The following is a 16,465-nucleotide window of genomic DNA, read 5'->3' as shown; positions in this document are numbered from 1 at the left end:
TCGAAAAGTCTTCTATTATTTTGTAAGTTTCCCCAATAGTTAATGAGATATCGATTTCGTAAATAATTCTTTTACTCGATCCATATTTTAACGCTCATAACTGAAGCTTAAGATTGAATAAAAAAAAATCTTATATACTGCCTATATACTGCTTATACATATGTCAGATTGGCAGCACGCGACACGTGTAAGAGAAGCATCAATGTTTCGGACATATATATACATATTTACATACATACATACATATATACATACGTTCATACATACATACATACATATATACATACGTTCATCATACATACATACATATATACATACATACATACATACGAAGGAAGGTGTTGTGTGTATGTGACGCTAGTGTCACCTTGTCTGGAAGGCTCATACGCCAAGGCGGCATGCAATAATAACGTTGTACGATTCGAACCTTTATTGTTCGTCGAATTTAAGATGTATTCAAAGCGGGCGGTAGGCCCAAAGCTTGTAGACCGATAACTTATGCATTCGTTAAGATACGTGCAGTAATTCGCACTTAGTACGACGTCAAGTGGTTTTTCACAGTTCGGAAAAAAGTATATTGCGCGCGGTAGCGAGGTCGGCAAATCTCGTCGGAAACTCAGGCAATTCGCGCACACTACTGCCTGCCCTCACAGTGTGCGAAAATGTTAGATAACAAAAACTGCAGCGATAATATGCAACACACGTCAGTGTGGTTCGCACTTCGGCTTCGGGATAAGAAGCGTTACAATGAATAGAATCCGTATTGATCGAGATCGGGAAGCGAACTGATTTCTCGTACGCGGAATGTGTGCGCGATCGTTACCTTTTCAAATGTTGCGCATGAGAGGTCGCGTGCCATTTGAGAAAAACAGTGTGATTAGAGCGAGATACACGTATGTTTTGAACGATGACGCCTCGGTGTCTATGAGCGTTTACTTACTATCTGTTTACTTACTATCGCCGAGAATACATTCAAATCAATGATTATTTCGGAACAGAAGGGAAAAAGAAATATATAATAAATATGTTAACGTATTTTTATTTCAAAAATTTTTTTGCAACCACCAGTTATATATTTTCAATACATTTTGTAACGCGTAGTTCTTAACATATTGTCCATATCGCATAGTAATGTATTAGTAATATCTAGATTAGTTAAAGATTCTACTGCATTCAAGGTCTCGATGTATATGTGTTTTTGCTCATCGTTCAAAAGCAAGTTCCATGTTTGTTTTTTGCGCTTCTTGACGTATGTGATAACATCATCTTCAAATAACTGTCGTGATCAAGCGTTTCGCCTCGCTGTGCAGGATCCTCCTATCGTAATCCATGGTGAAAAGATCAATCAAGAAGCGCAAGATCTGTCGGATCTTGTCAAAAATTTCTAGCATGCGACTCATAAAAATGTAATGCATGAGAACGGTTCCCTGTTTCAATACCGCCATTTTTTTTATGATAAATTTCTTGTTAACGATAAATCTTTGCAGATCCTCAAACGTTGACACAGACATGTCGACGAGAAGAAGAAGACTGCGATTGATTGCGACGTATCGTAGATTTAATCGTGACAGAAGATGCACTTAGATAATTTTGCGCACAACATTGGTCAATGCATTATACTGAACCACACGATCGTGTATAATGAGACAATAAACTGTAATATTTGCAGGTACATTCTCCTTCAAAGTATAATATACATTCAAAATATAATATAATCGCAATTCCATGGTGCCACTCTTGACTGATTTGTTCTGTCGAGAGCAATCGATCACGGACCGTTACATAGAAAAGTCGTAAAGGTGAGACTCGGTTCGAGTATTTGTATCCATAGTAGCCCAGAAACGTACAAGAATCGCATATTTGTTTTTTTCGAAATTCTAGATTCAAGTTATCGTATGAATAATATTTCGAGTTCAGGTAAAGTTTCGCAATGATTAATTTGCAGTCGTCGAATTAACTTATGTCCTCGGATATGACGTTTTTTTAACCTGTTTACAGCAGAGATAATATAGCGCGGCTTCTTGAGTTGAGAAGCCGCCTTGATGGTCCCCACGAATGCTTGATTGTGCTCTAAAAAAGAAACTCGTATAGATCCCACGAGCGAAATGCCCAGATATTGTTCACTCTTCAAAGCGCGCAACTTATTTATCTCACTCAATAATCGTGTGACATTCGCTGTATTTTGAATAATTCGAGTGTTGGCTCTACCGCTGGATCTCCCCTCAGACAATTATTGTCGCGTTCGTATCAAAATCAACTCGTGATTAGCGTTGATAATCACACGTTTGTAATTCGCAAAATCTCAACAGTGGTACACAATAATAGTGGTACACAGAAATTATAGTATCCGGTCACAAGTCTACGCATTCCAGTCAGCATTCCGCAGAATCATGCTTTTGTCGAACAACATTGTTACAATTTTTGAAGGTGCTAGTTAAGCCCACGTTTCTATTACGATCAACATCCTCCACACCATCTCCACACCGTTTTGTATCGAATCTCATCGAATATGAATATGCGATGCAATTATTTCCCAATGCTACGTTAGCATTGGACCACTTTGTTCTTCGTCAGTTTTTCTTCGATGTATAGAAAGCTTTTGTACGGTAGTGTGTAGATCCTGTTGCTGTATGGGTACCCGAAGATCGGATTATTCTTAACGTTTAGGATATCAGTCATTTCAAATGTTGCGCATCGCGAATCTCAAAGACTTTAAAAATGTAACATTCAATACGCTGAGCTTCTTTCTGATACAGCTGAATGAGTGAGTATGACGTCACGGACCTTGTAAAGGATCTCTCATTATCTCTCTGCGTGCGCTCCATTCTGTTCAGAGATCTCAGCTCGCGTTATCACTATCACCGTTGTATAATAATTAAGGATGATCTCTTCTCCCCAAAAAGCGATCCAATATTGTTTGCTAAAGACATATCTTTTATTTCATCGTGTTGTAGTTTGCGCGGAGCGTTATCGGATATTCTTCATTCTTGTCATCATTATCATTGTTGTTGCTGTTGTCGGTGTGCGCCGCATCATCGGCATCAGGCGCGTCGCGACGCGGATGTTTTCGTAAAATCGCACATTTCAAAAATACATTTATATTTCGCACTTCATATGAATCTTTGGGAATTTCTTTGGCGAAATAAAATTTGTTATTCGATTCGTTCACATTCGGTATCGTGTGTAAGTCTCAAAAATCATCAGACCGAGCTCATAATCACTCAAATCTATGGCGAGAAAGTAGTTCGCGAAGACGGAGTCTTCCCACTCAGCGTCAGCGACATGACAGAAAAAAACATTTGATTGATATTGAGATTTCACGGCATCTCGTCAAGTTTTTTCAATTCACGCGTATCAACCGTTTGTAGAAACCATATCTGAAGCTCTGATTGTACGTCTGATAGGACGTGTGATTGTATTCTATCATTCTTGATATATTCCTTGGGCGAAGTTTTAGAATCGAAGATTGCTAAAACTGTCAAAGTACACGACGCGGTTGTTCTTCCTCGCGTACGCTATCCAATGAGTATCAGATTCCATCGCATTGTCCAGATTCACGATACTGCGCTCGTCGGTAACGCGTTACGCATGAAAATACCTTTAAAATATAGTACACGCATACGTCTCGCGATCAATTGTACGTTGGTAGTTGTGCCCGAAATTTTTATCATTTCTTTGATTTCTCTTCGCTACTATATCCTGTCCGCATTTGTACGGGAAAAGATACAGTCCACGCCTGTATTTGTACGGAGCGAGATACAATCCGCGGCCCTGTTCCATCGCACGATCGTAACGTTGTAGCTCTTCGAGTTGATGCCGTACGGCTTTGTAGTAGTATATAAGAGTTCTAGACCACGGATGCGTCTGGCTGCCACCAGGCGTTGTGGTCACAAGAGGAAGTTGGAGATGTGTGGGTAGGGTGAGGAAGCGTGTAGAAAAGAGAAGTAGAAATGTAAAATGCTGCGTAGAGAAAAGAGTAAGTAGAGTAAAAATGCAAAATTACCTGATATCCCCATCCCCTGCTACCTTCTCCGCAACTGCCATCTCCACCACTTAATCGTTCTTTTCCTGATCCATCTCCCCCATCTGCATCTTTTCGATCCAAGCGGCAATCTCTGCTGCCTCTGCCTCCTCCTCAGCCTCTGTCGTCACCGCAGCAAAGTATATTACACAAAAATGTAATAATTCCTCCTCATCAGTTAAATCAAAGAAATCGAGCATAAACTCGATCAATTCGTCACTCGTACAAGATGCAAAATTAATAATCAGGAAGCTTTCGTCGAGTTCATTGACTTCCTCCTCCTCTTGGGAGCATCCTCGCCGAGACAGCCTTCTCCACAATTTCGCCTCCATGAGGGACATCCTCCTCCTCATTATTTTTTTCAAATTTATAGGGCTCTCTGAATTTCATTTTACACACACACACCGTTTAAATACATACAACTGATGAATTTTTGTTTTATATAGCAGAATTTTTTTTTTACCTCACTTTTAACAACTTTTTTAAGCAGGAAATTTATTTTAAAGCAGAGAATTTTTGTTTTATATAATATGAATCTGCGTGCGGACAAGACATGGACAAGACTGACGCTGAAAGATACTCTTCGCTGTAGCGAGATTGTCCGGGATTTATCTATGACAATTGGTGTATATAAAGCAAAGTAAATCAAAAGTTACCAGATCGACATATTATAATAAGTGGAACAGTTGCCTTTGTTGTGCATAGAGCATTCGACTATCAAATTATATGCATTGAGATATTGAGCAGTCGTCGCTGCCGCCAACACCGCCGACACCGCAGCTGTGCGCTCTATTTCATATACTTGCCATATACTTATCATCTTTCTCTCGATACGTTATGCCACTCATTGCAACTCATGTGTACCCTTATGATCTTTTCTCTCATTGTAGCTTCCTTTGTAACTCTTTTTATTTATTCTCATACGCAAAATATATACATATACATATACATTTTTTATTTCTATTGTACTTATTCGATTATATTTTAATAATGCTTTTAAAGCGAATTCAGGCGCGATGATGCTGCCAATACATATAATATGATACCACGAAGAAGATAGGAAGGAAAAAAACGAATAAATATCGTAAAGACGGAAGGAATGAACAATTTCAAACGCTGAGACAGTTTAAATATTCATTTTTATTTTTCATATACTATAGTATTATCCATTATTGTAACTATTATTGTAATTAATAATGCACATTTAATATTTGAATTTTTATCGCTAAGTGTTTGCCGCATCGTATTTGTTATTTGACACGTCTCGCGATGACATCAATGTAATTTAATACAACAAAAACGCGACATTTGCAAGCATCGACGGTTTTATTATTATAGATTTAGCGTAATCAAAGATTTTTCAAGGACATGTCACAACAAGTCTCAACATGTTATGGTATGTTTCGTGGTGACATCATCAATGCAATTTGATATATGGTAAATGCAACGTTGCCAAATAGTGTACATATCATGTGACCAGAACGAATGTTACGTTTTCATGAACATTCGACATGGTACGACATGTCACAACATGTTCGAGCGGTGATGTCATTAATGTAATGTGATACAAATGTTACATAACCAAGTAAATGGTATAAAATGAGAAGATTTAGACGCATCGCGTCATTAGTCAATGCAAGCGATAACATGGAGCGCGATTTGATACAGCAAGTGACCCAGCTGAATACCAGAGAAGAGTACGTTGCATAGGAACAACGACGAGCTCATAGAATCTCTGAAAGAGCAGAGTCATGCCAAATGCTCACGATTATCGATTGGCAAGAGACAATCAGTGATCACATGAGGTTCGAGAGTTTGAAGGATTCGGTGCGTGGACGATTCGTGCATGTGGGTGCCGAATATAAACTTCGATGGCGCGAGATCGAAATAGCGTTCGAAAGTTGTATATTAACAGGCGCGGTGATAAACTCTAATTACATTGAGCCGTGACGGTTTTTGAAAGACGCTGGCAACGTAATACTTGAGCAAGTGCGAGACACTGTAGAAAGACACAGCAGTGTAAAGATGAACACCGCATTCAATGGTGAGTTTGTAGCAGGCGATAAATGGACCAATAAAAGTATCGCTATTCGAACAACAAATATGTACGAGTGACATGTCATCAAGCCATCACTAGACGAATTTCAGAAACGCGAACGCGGGTGGGCATTGTTGCGAATTCTCAATTTGGTAGTGAATGTGAATAAGCACAATCCAATGCGCGCGGGATGTTGCTTTGAGGTGCGAGAAATTATACTTAAGAAAACGGCGATCAATGTGCGTTCGATGGACAATGCATGCTTCGCGTGATCGGTGTTAGCCGCTCTATACCCAGCTCAAAGTCATATGGATAAAAAAAATCGTCGTATCCGCATTATATTACTGTGTTGAATCTCGCGGATATCGAATTTCTGGTAACGTTCAAAGACATTCCGAAATTCGAAAATCTCAACAACATATCGGTCAATATATACAGAATCAAAGATAAACAAATCCTTCCTCTACAACTCACAGGCGACAAGAAGAATAAGCATGTCAATCTTTTGTATCTACAAGATTCGTGTAACGACAACATTAGACAATTTGGATAAATCTATATCACCTTGTAAGATCACAAGTTACTGGAGGAAAAGAACAGAAAATATTTTTACGATCGGTAAGTATAATAAGAAAAATCAATAAAAAACAATATTTAAAAAACAGTAAAAAGAAAAAGAAAAATGATTTCTCTATTTACAGTTGCCTTCATTACGCTCGAGCGCAAAATTGAAGATCCACAGCGAAGACTGTGCTAAGATGAACGACTGTGCCATTCGATTGCCGGGCGAGAACAACAAATACAATAGCTCGAATTCCGCAACTATAATAACCGGGAACGAATGTCGTTCATCGTCTACGCCAATCCGGAAGACGGAATCTGACAAGGGAGATGTGTCGTCGTGCGCGGCATGAAGCGTTTAGCTAAACGAGCGATGCGCGTACGATGTCGTTATTGTCGTATCACTTCCATCGCGATGAAGACTATAGCATGGTTCGCGCGACAACTCAATGATTTGGCACATCGCGTGAAAAATATCGTATCCACCAAAGTGTCCAGAAGCGTTGTTTAAATAGCAATGAGAGGCATACGGAGGTAGCGCAACGCGTTGTCACATCTACGAGAAATCGTTTGCGCCGGACGATACGCGGATCCGCGATCATTATCATCTCATACGCGGTAGATACCGCGCATTCGAATTGTAATTTAAATTATAAAAATTCATTTTATATTCCGATTATATTTCACAATTTATTGGGCTACAACGAATTTTATAATTAAAGAAATTGTTACAGCATATGATGGACATGTCTTCAGATCTTCTTCCTATAACGAAGGAAAATACATTTCGTTTACGAAACATGTTCAAGATATGGTTCAAGATATGATTTACCATATAGATGTGTACGATGCGATGAAACGCGATATCGCTAGATTTGATACGAGTGATTATTCAGCGTACAACGCGTACGGTATGCCTCTCGCAAATAAAAAAGTACCCGGTCTGATAAAAGACGAAAACAACGAATTTTTAGAGCGAAGATGTACGCGATGAGAGTACGCGGCAACCGAAAAAGATGTACGCGATGAGAGTACGCGGAAAAAGAATCTCGAAATAACATCAAATTACGATTTATCGATTCGTACAAGTTTCTAAGTATAAGCCTTGATTGGCATCATATCTTGACAAAGATAAATTAAACGTTGTACGTTCCGAATTTTCAGCGCGGAGGATTTCGATCTTCTCACACGAAAAGGTGTCTTTCCGTACGAGTATATTGCCGTTTAAAAATTGGATGAACGATGCTTGCCACCTCGCAAATTATTTTATAGCTCGCTGACAGGCGATACCATATTCGAGAGCGATTACGCTCACGCCAAACGTCTGAAAGCAATTCTCTATTCGAACGCTTGGCGAGTACAGTGATTTGTACTTGAAAACCAATGTCTTGTTATTGGCCAACATTTTCGAAAATTTCCGCAAGTTGTGTCATCAGTTACGATCCCGCGCATTATTACCTGGTTTCATGTAGGACGCAATGCTAAAACATACGCACATAAGATTTGAATTGTTCACTGACATTGATATGGTCATGTCTTTCATCGAGCGCGGTATACGCTTCAGTCAATGTTCTGGTAAATACGCGCAGGCTAATAACAAATACATGCGTTCGACTCATCGAAATTGTCGTCATACTTGATGTATTACGATATTAACAATTTATACGAGTAGGCAATGTGTCAACTATTGCCATACGCCGAATTTCGATGGATCAAAGACGCTGCGAATTTTGACATGAGCGATCGCTTCGGATTCGCTCGCCGGTTATATTCTCAAGGTCTCGATCTCGATTTTTACAACATCTTTCAACACTGACCTGCCTTTCTGCCCGACGCGCGATAAGCCGCCCGCAAGCGCAAGAATAAACTTCTAGCGACCATGTATGATAAGCAGCGTTACGTTATACTACCGAAACTTGCAGCAATGGCTCGTCACGATCTTCGCGCAACAAAGATTCATCGAGTATTACAATTTGCTCAATCCGCTTGGCTTCACGAGTATATTGAACTTAATACACAATTTAGAACGCGCTCGAAAAACGATTTCGAAAAAGATTTATACAAATTAATGAACAATGCAATATTCGGTAAAATTATGGAAAATGTTCGAAATCATGTCGATACAAAATTAATAACAAAATAGAACGAACAGTACGGCGCGGAAGCAATGATCGCGAAATCGAATTTCTACAGTCATAGCTTTGATCGTCGGAAAATTTGATTGTCGTCGAACTGCGCAAATTCGAAGTGAAGTTCAACAAGTCGATTTACATAGATATGTGCATACTCGACGTATCGAAAGTCTGTTTGTATTTCCCCGAATTTCGTCACGAATACATGTCATCGATGTATCGCGACAAGTGCAAAATTATGTACACCGACACACACACAAAATTTGATTTACCATATAGACGATGTGTACGATGCGATGAAACGCGATAAATCGCTAAATTTGATACGAGTGATTATTTGATGTACAACGCGTATGCTTCTCGCAAATAAAAAACTACCGGCCTGAAGGACGAAAACAACGGTATTATAATGACAGAATTCGTTGGATTTAGAGCGAAGATGTACGCGGTGAGAATAGACGGCAAGAAAAACATTAAAAAGGCGAAAGGTATAAAAAGTAACATCATAAAGCGAACGATAACGTTCGATGATTACGTGCACTATTTGAACGAAAAAATCGAAATGTATATTTACTCGCCGTCAATTGTATATACGATTTAAATTACACGAAGTACACGATATCCGAATCGAAAGTTGCTTTGAGTCCATACGATGACAAATGATACGTTGTACCGGATTCGACGGAGACATTGCCATGAGGGATAGAGACATTGGCGGATACCCACACACACACACACACACACACACACACACACACACACACACACACACAATTTTTGTTGGAGTAAGAAATTTTTGTTTCAAATTAAAAAATTTATTATTAGAAATGTAAATTTTATTTCTATAATTATATTTATATCACACAGTTTCGAATATATTAAACTATAGATAGAATTTTGCTTAATTCTGGTATCGCAAAAATATTCGGACACTTAACAAGATATAATAATATAAATATATAAATGAAATGATAATAATAAATTTAATACTTTGTTGGATAATCTTTTTGTTTTATAATGCTGCACGTTTAGGTATGTTAGAAATACTTTTTATTAAATAATCTGGTGTAATGTGCGTCCATTCCTCTTTTAATTCTTCTTTTGATCTTGTAGGCGAATGTTACGATCTAATAATTTTCATAAATTTTCTATGAGATTTAAATCTGGTAACTGTAGTGGAGGATGTAATACTTTTGGACAGTATAATGTTATATAATAAATATTCTTGCATTCGCGATTTATGTTTTTTGGAACATTGTCTTGAAACTATCTCGTATATTCATATTATTAGTACTTCTTATTAAATTTTCTTTTAGAATACTTAAATATTTATTTTTATCCAAAATTCCGTCAATGAAAACTAATTCACCCACTCTTTTACTTGAAATACAACCTCAAACCATTAAACTTCTACTGCCGTGTGTCATAGTTGACTTCAAATTTTTCAATTTGAATTCTTCGCCATATCATTTTCCATCCGTCAGATCCAAAAATATTGCTCTTATCAGCGAATATTACATCATTCCACCATTATTTCTTTAGAAATAAATTCTTTGGCGAAAATTAATCTTTTCTTCCGATTCGCTTCATTTATGAACGGCTTTTTATGAGCAGCTCTACTATTATAACCACTTTCTTTTAATGCTCGACGAGCTCTTTAATGCTCGAATTCATCAGGATGTACCTTCTTGCTAGTCTCTTTGTATAATTCTAAGATCAATTTTGTCACTTAATCCAGGATTTACTTTTATTTTCCTAATAATTTTATCGTTTATCCCATGAGACAAGTAATTTTGAACGTCCTTTCTGAGGTATTGATTCAATGCGATCACGAATATATCTTTTTACAATATTTGCTATCGTACTCTTACTCAAATTTATTAATTTATGATATCGATTTTTCGATATGATTTGCCTTTTTTAGAAAAATAACAAGTTGGCGTTTATCAAATGAACTATTTTTGTTTTTACGTCCCATTTTCACTGTTAACTTGTGTGATCTTGGGAAAATTAGGTTAATTCAATTCATGAAATAAGTCATATATTTTGTATGACTTATTTCACGGTAAACAAGCAAGGAACAAACTAAATTGGTTTCCGCGGATCAGTAAACATAAAATATATTGAGTATCAGAATATTTTTGTGATTCTAAAATTAAGGATTAACTTATTTAATATTTTTTACATTGAAAATTACGTTAGTTATTGTAAATAAAGAAAATTAATGTTTTTTATATCTATCTAATGAGCGTTTACAATGGCGATTACAAATAAATTTCTTAATTCTACAAAAACTATTTCAAAATGATAGTTTCAAATAATAGTTTCTCTATTATTATGATGTCCGAATATTAATGCAAGTCACTGTATATATAAATAAATATATATATATATATTAGGTGTACAACTTTGCTTCCGCCGTTTTCCTATAGGCTTTAGCGGTAAGTGGTGGTCGAAATAAATAGATCATAGTCATACAATAAACTTGGGCATCTGTCAACATAACCCCATAGAAACATTAGTCGATTTGTGTCTGCATCATAAAGTTATTCTGGATTGAAAATGTCAGTTTACGAGCCAAATTCTCGTCTTTGCGGGAGGTTTTAATTTTTTGCTTCAATATGAAGAAATCTGCGGTTGAGGCTCATCGAATGCTCTCAAATACTTATGGTGAGGCCGCTATTAGTGAAAGAACGTGTCGTGAGTGGTTTCAACGCTTCAAGAACGGTGATTTTGATGGCCAAGGTCATGCTCTGTATTTGGTGGGACCAGCTCGGCGTAGTGTATTATGAACTGTTAAAACTGACTGAAACAATCACAGGCGATCGGTATCAAACGCAATTGATGCGTTTGAGCATTGAAAGACAAATGGCCGCAACACAACGAGAGACATGATAAAGTGATTTTGCAACATGACAATGCTCGACCCATGTTGCGAAAGTGGTCAAGACATACTTGGAAACGTTGAAATGGGAAGTCCTACCCCACCCGCTGTATTCTCCAGACGTTGCTCCTTCTGACTATCACTTGTTTCGATCAATGACACACGGCCTGGCTGACCAGCACTTCCAGTCTTATGAAGAAGTAAAAAATCGATTCGTGGATAGCCTCAAAAGATGACCAGTTTTTTCGACGCGGGATTCGTACGCTACCCGAAAGATGGGAGAAAGTAGTGGCCTGCGATGGACAATACTTTGAATCATAAATGTATAACCAGTTTTTTACAATAAAGCCTCAAATTTCGGAAAAAAAACGGCGGAAGCAAAGTTGTACACTTAATATATAAAACTATTTATGCAATATAATTACTTATAATTATAATAAACATTCTGCACTTACATTAGGTTTATTTTTTATTTAATTTATTATTCCATAACGGGGAAAATATGTTTTATTTCCAAAATAAATTTAAAATTTTCTTAATTTCGTTCTTTTAAATAATTGTTTTCTTTTAAAATACAATAATGCAATTTTTTGAAAGTTTGAAATTTCTACTTTCCAAAAAAATATTAAAAATATTTTTGTAACTTATGTACGAAAAAATTTTTTTAAAATAAAATGTATTTTTTTCCGGAACTATCATTTATTTTATAACTTATTACTTTTTTATTAAAGGTACATTCTCACGTAACTACATTAAAAATTTTTGGAATTTTTTCTAAAGAAAATATACTTAGACATACGGATCTAGTTTTTCACATATTTATTAATACACATATCAATATATGAAATAAATTTTTACAGCAATATTTTCATTCCAAAATTCCAAGAAATTAGTGAGAGGCAAAGTTGAAAAAATAAGGTGACCAAACGGTTGACACGACATCTCGAGAATCAATTGCCAGGAATAAAAAAACAAAATTTTTTCTTAAAGTTTATTTGCATGGCTATTGCGTAAATTAGAATTATTGAAAATTTGCGAGTTGATATATGTTTTTAGAAAGTGAAGAAACGCTTTTTTTTCGCTCAAAAAAGTTGAAAATATTTAATAAAATATTTAATTTTTAGTGAAACCGGTTTATTCTAGTTTACGCGATAGCTAGTTAATCTATGAATACAACGTCATAAGAATTTTTTAAATTGGTTAGCTTTTCCGAAATTGTGTCAACCATCCAAAAAACCAACGTTTTAAGAAAAATGCGTTTAAAGTTTATTTTACAGATTTTTTTAAAAATAAAATAATAATTAAATTTACTGTTAATTAGCGATTCCTGGTCCATAAAGTAATTACCTCAAACATTTGATTGTAAAGAAAGAATTTTTGGCCGTAAAATCGTTAATTTTTCGAATTTCTTTCTGAAATTTTGAAGACAAAAAATAGACTTTTGGCTATAAAATCCTTAATTCTTTGAATTTCTTTTTGAAATTTTGGCAGTGTATTCTTAAAATGTTGTAATCGAAATATGTAAAAAATATTCGATTTTATTTTATATCGATTTTTTGAAAATTTTACACTAGAATGTACTCTTAAGGATACGTACATTTGCTTGCTATCATTATATTCCTTATTGTCTGTTTCAATTGAAAAAAAAAATTTATTAAAATATGTTCATTTTTATGTATGCTCTAAATGATTTTTATGTATACTCATTCTGAGCAATCAAAATTGGGTTGGGTATGCCACCCTAGATGTGGCATTTACTTTACAAAACGATCGAAGTGTTTTTAAGGATTAAACACAATTCTAATCCAACTAATACTAATCCAACAACTTCATCTTTACTGTTTCTCTTGCCATAAAAAATAACTAATAAATTAATTTTCTTTAAAATTCTGTTAATTCGAGTTGAGAATTTGAGTATGGACAATCGTTTTTTGATTTGCTGCTCAATTTGAGACGCGCCTTTGACTGTTTCCTCCTGCTTCCTTCATCCAAAGAAATATTCTTCAATCTTTATCTTTCTCTACGCTAGTTTTGTGACTCCATTCGCACGTGTCATGCCGTTCTGATTGTTTCCTATTCTTATCGATACGGATGTAACAATATTATAAAAGTTTGGAACGTTATTGTATGTCCATCTTGAGACACATGTGTGCAAAGATTAATGATCTTTTATTATTATTACTATTATTATTATTATTATTCATATCATATTATTTATTTATAGCAAGTTGTATTAGAATCTAATTGGGAACTGAAGATAATGTAAATTCTACAACAACATAATTTCTTGACATTGCAAAAATATTACCGGTTAACATATTTTATCAGAAATGCAAGAGCAATTAATAAAAATTGAATTAGTCTGAAGTAGAGTTAATAAAGTAATATAATCGAGAAACTAATATGGAAAAAGCCCTTTTAAATTATACGCGTATATCTCGTCTAGTATATTATTTATATTATCTGAAAATATTTTTGCGTCATAAAAAAACGAAAAATTTCTTAATATAGGAAAAACATCTTCGTCTTACTTACTTTCTACAAAGCGCAAAAGGATTCTGGAACAAAAGGATTTCGAAACAAGTATTGTTTTTCTAAATTCTTCTTGAATTTTTTATGATGTGCGAAGAAGCATTTTTGCTGTTGAAAGCATTTTATTGAAGAAAAATGGAAAAGACATGATGTGACAAACAATTAATAAAAAAACTTAATATACTTCTTTAAAAGTATATAAGAATACAATAGACGAAAAAAACAAAGAACCAATTTTTGAAAGAAATCTTCTTCAATTGCTTTTTGATGAATCTTCATGTTAAGCAATCAAAAGTACTGCGGTTTGTAATTTTCTTCTATTATCTCAAAATATTTTGATATATGCTAGATAACTAAACAATTTTGTATTTGAAAATTAAGATAACTTTATTTAAAATCTAATATTTAAAAATATAAATATTTTCAGATAATAAAATTGAAAAATGAGCCGAACATTTTTTATACAAAAAGTATATTTTGAAATATTATTCGTTATTCATTATAGTAAACTTTTTTTAAATCCATCTTTCTATCTTTCCATCTTTTAGCAACTTCAAGCAATAAAATAAGATTACACATCCAACTATTATATTAGATAAATATACGAAAATGTAGAAATTATTGAAAAGAAAAGAAACTGAGATACTTTTACAATGTAAGAAGTTTATAGTTGTGATCATTTCTTCAACAGAAAGACAAGCTGGAAAAATATTAAAAAATGTATTACATATTCTTAAAAGTAAAAAAAATATGAAAAAATTATAAATTATTTTAAACATCGCATTTTAATGTAATAAATACAAAAATAATACCAGTCTAGAAGATGCTTATAATATCAGAAAAACTTTTCTTTAATATATGTATTATTTTAATTGTTAATTTATACCAATAAATTTTGAACTAAATAATTATAATTTTGTTTTTATTATGCAATATTAGTAACAAATATTATTTTATTATTATATAATGAATATTATTATACAACTTTGCTTCCGCCTTTTCCTATACATGGCTTTAGCGGTAAGTGATGGTCGAAATAAATATCATAATCATAGACGTCATACAATAAACTTGAGCATCTGTCAACATAATCCCATACAAACATTAGTCGATTTGTGTCTGCATCATAAAATTATTCTCGATTGAAAATGTCAGTTTACGAGCCAAATTCTCGTCATTTGCGGGAGGTTTTAATTTTTTGCTTCAATATGAAGAAATCTGCGGCTGAAGCTCATCGAATGCTCTCAAATACTTATGATGAAGTCGCTATTAGTGAAAGAACGTGTCGTGAGTGGTTTCAACGCTTCAAGAACGGTGATTTTGACGTCCAAGGTCATGCTCTGTATTTGGTGGGACCAGCTCGGCGTAGTGTATTATGAACTGTTAAAACCGACTGAAACAATCACAGGCGATCGGTATCGAACGCAATTGATGCGTTTGAGCCGAGCATTGAAAAACAAACGGCCGCAATACAACGAGAGACACGATAAAGTGATTTTGCAGCATGACAATGCTCGACCCCATGTTGCGAAAGTGGTCAAGACATACTTGGAAACGTTGAAATGGGAAGTCCTACCCCACCCGCCGTATTCTCCAGACGTTGCTCCCTCTGACTATCACTTGTTTCGATCAATGATACACGGCCTGACTGACCGGTCTTAGAAGAAGAAAAAATTGGATCGTGAATAGCCTCAAAAGATGATCAGTTTTTTCGACGCGGGATTTGTACGCTACCCGAAAGATGGGAGAAAGTAGTGGCCAGCGATGGACAATACTTTGAATCATAAATGTATAACCAGTTTTTTACAAAAAGCCTCGAATTTCGGAAAAAAAACGGCGGAAGCAAAGTTGTACACCTAATATATATAATGAATATATTTTTTTACAATTATTATTTTTTTTACAATATTTTAAAAAACACTTTATTAAAAGTTCTCTAATCAGAAGTTTTATATAACGCGCGTATTGTAATACGCGTCAGTAGCACTGTTTCGATTCAAAACATCTTAAGCCATATCAAGCTTTAAACTAAACAGAAATTCGGAGTTTAAAAAACTCCGTAAAGCATAAGAAAATGTATATTCAAATTTCTTTCTTTTTTATGAAATAATGAACTCTAATTGAATTTCTTATGCCTTATATGTATCATCCATTATGCAAAAGTCTGTGCTCCCCACTTAAAAGCTCAAGCTTGACAAAGTTCGAACTTCTTTTTCAGCCGAGCCTGAGCCTGAGCCTGAAGTTATGAACATTTTATGGTACATTTTGCTTTTAGTCTTAAGATTATTAAATTTTTT

This window comes from Atta colombica, unplaced genomic scaffold (genome assembly GCF_001594045.1).
Source record: "Atta colombica isolate Treedump-2 unplaced genomic scaffold, Acol1.0 scaffold56, whole genome shotgun sequence".
NCBI lineage: Eukaryota > Metazoa > Arthropoda > Insecta > Hymenoptera > Formicidae > Atta > Atta colombica.
This window is presented reverse-complemented; position numbering follows the sequence as displayed.